At 43.3% G+C, this 2,763-nt stretch overlaps 1 long non-coding RNA gene across 1 annotated transcript; it reads right to left on the reverse strand.

Annotated features, from left to right (window-relative positions):
- Positions 1–1,652: 1,652 nt before the first annotated feature.
- On the reverse strand, positions 1,653–2,003 carry LOC123494049 (uncharacterized). The gene is made up of 2 exons (XR_012183688.1): positions 1,952–2,003; positions 1,653–1,845 (listed from the first exon to the last, which is right to left on the reverse strand). It is a non-coding gene; the product is annotated as an uncharacterized lncRNA (long non-coding RNA).
- Between the last annotated feature and the right edge of the window lie 760 nt (positions 2,004–2,763).

The following is a 2,763-nucleotide window of genomic DNA, read 5'->3' on the forward strand; positions in this document are numbered from 1 at the left end:
ATCTTCACCGAGTAGCTCCGAGAATAAATGTAGTGACGATGAAGAGCATGGAAGCGATTCGGACGCGGGATTAAAAATTAGGGAGTTTGTGAAAATGAAGTACACGTCCGCGGACATGTAATAGTTGATCGACAACACAAATAAATTTATCGTGGCACCTCTATTTTGTCGTTCGATTGCATAAATAAATTTACTTGTGCTACTTCTATTGTTGCGAGTGACTGTAAAAAAAGCATGAAGCCAAGATTATTGAAACATTGCCATCGAGTATACTCTAGTACTTTGCTAATTCGATTACATTATTCAAGACCATTCAACGGCAAACACTAAGAGTTGAATGGTGATCACTAAACATCAGGTAAGGATTCAATGGCATCGTTAACAATGTTTGCGGCACATTGTAGTGCCATGGGGAGATCGCCAAGCCTCTCTCTCACAGCCTTCCGCATGTGCGGAACTTTGTAGCGGTTTCCTCCAAGTTGCTTCAACACTTCTATCATGCAGGCTTGAAGAGTGAGGAAAATTTTGTTGCTTCTCTCAGCTGGATACTCCTCGAATGCCTGCTGCACCTTCAACACAATGTCCTCAATAGAACCTGCACAAATTGATAAATTCAGTGCAACTCAAAATTAACCGCATTCAAAATTTCTAAGTGCTACAAATACCTGGAGACAACTTCTGAAAAAGTGCCTGGAGAGCTGCAAAAAAACCTAAATCCAGAATATTTAGGTCAGGGGAGTTCGGAGGCTGGCATGTGAGACGGATGTCCCACCCTTCAGCTTGAGCCGCAGCGACAAATTCTGGATCATCTAAAGGGATATGCGTCTTTGCATTATCCTGCTGTACATATATTGGCATGCCACGCTCAGCCGCAGGCCATCTCGCCCTTATCGCGGGAATAAGAAAATTAATCATGTACTCCCGGACTACATTTTGAGTAACCGCAGGGAGTACTTTGGTGACCTACGCAATGCAAACAATTAATCACCATGTTAGAAAAAACAAAGTAGTCATCATGCGAATACAGCACTCATTACCATGGTTCCAACATCTCTGTTCTTGCTTTTTCTCTTTGCCGCTTCTTGGTATGTGAAGGGCCAAATCCCAAGTTTTCCATCAAAAATCATCGTGCCATTCGTATCAAAGCGTGGTCGAGCGACCGCGGCCAAAAACATCACCTACACAAGAATATGTACTATCATGCCAATCTTAACAATACAGATATTGAAACTAAAGAAAAAAAGATTTCTAACCTTCTCAATGAAATTTTTGCTTTGTGTGCTACGGTATGGATCTTCTTCATCGTTCGCCAAATAGTAATTCTGGCTACCGCGGGAACGGTAGAACCATTTCTCGTCAACGTGAATGACATTGTACATCTCTTTGAATTTGGGATCCTGAGGAAGAGTATGCTCATCAAACATTGACAAGCAAAACCTTACCCGTCCTACCTTGTTTTCATCCGTCAATGTCGATTTGATGGCATTTGTGTGACGCCTCAACAGGCCCTCCTTCAAACGACGCCATAGTGTCGTCTTCGCCATGTGCAACTCATTTGCCAAATCTTTAAGAGTTGTTCTTTTCCTCAAATCCACTTGTTTGATAGCCTCCGGATCGAATTCTATCCTCTTGCGGCCATAGTTTTTTGCCCGTTTGTTTTCTAGTGCGTGTATTCCACCAGCTTCCTTACATTTCTTCCACCAGTTTTGCACTGTCCGCTGAGGTATACCCGTTAGTTCAGACACTTCTTTGGACACTCCTGGACTCAATACCCCAGCTTTGGTCCTCTCTAGAACCATAGCATATACAGTATGCTTCTCATGGAGTTGATACCACCTTCTTTTCCTAGTCAATGTACCGTTGGCATCTGCAGATTAAATTGATGATTAAACAATGTGATTATGCACGTACAGATTAAATTGATGGTTAAAGAATCTTGGTTATAGTTTACCTGAGGCTCCTCCATTCCCATCGCCTTCCACATTGTTATCTGCCTCTTGTTCTTGTTCTACATGCTCCTCAGAATCACCAACTCCACCATTCTCTTGTGCTTCTGCAATCAGAATTATGCTTACAAATTTGGCATATGCAACACTGAGAATATAAAGATGAATATGTGATCTGCATGTACACATGATCTACATGTGCAGCTGATATGCATCTACACATGTTCTGCTTGTACTGATCCTACTAGCATGGTTAACTAATGCAATGTTCAGATTATGGACTACCTTGAGTTGGACTAAGATTACTAGTCTCCTAGTCGTACACATGACTAACTACACATCATCCCACTACCAATGAGTAGACGCTAAGATTACTACTCTCCTAGTCCTACACATGACGAACTACACATGATCTAATCAGTTATGGTCATAATCTACACCATCGTACTGCTGCATCTAATCAGAACATAACTACTCTGCATCTAATCAGGAGCCATCAGGAGTATAACTGCTGCATCTAATCAGTTATGGACATGAACGACACCTAGGGCTACATCTAATCAGAACTACTACACCATGAACTAAAAAAACTGCCACACCAATTTCAGATTACGTACCTACAGTTGGACGATCAACAGGCCACCTTGTCACCGGATTAGGGCCACGCCTTGACCCCGCAAGTCCAAGCCGGCGTCCACCGCGTGCATGGTCGCCGCTGCCGCGTGCATGCCCGTCGTCCTCCCTGCCGCCTCCCTCACCATTTCCCCCCACCATTTCTTGGTTCACGACTGAACGTACACGCTGACCAAGTCCTGAT

The sequence above is a fragment of the Aegilops tauschii genome, chromosome 5 (genome assembly GCF_002575655.3).
Source record: "Aegilops tauschii subsp. strangulata cultivar AL8/78 chromosome 5, Aet v6.0, whole genome shotgun sequence".
NCBI lineage: Eukaryota > Viridiplantae > Streptophyta > Magnoliopsida > Poales > Poaceae > Aegilops > Aegilops tauschii.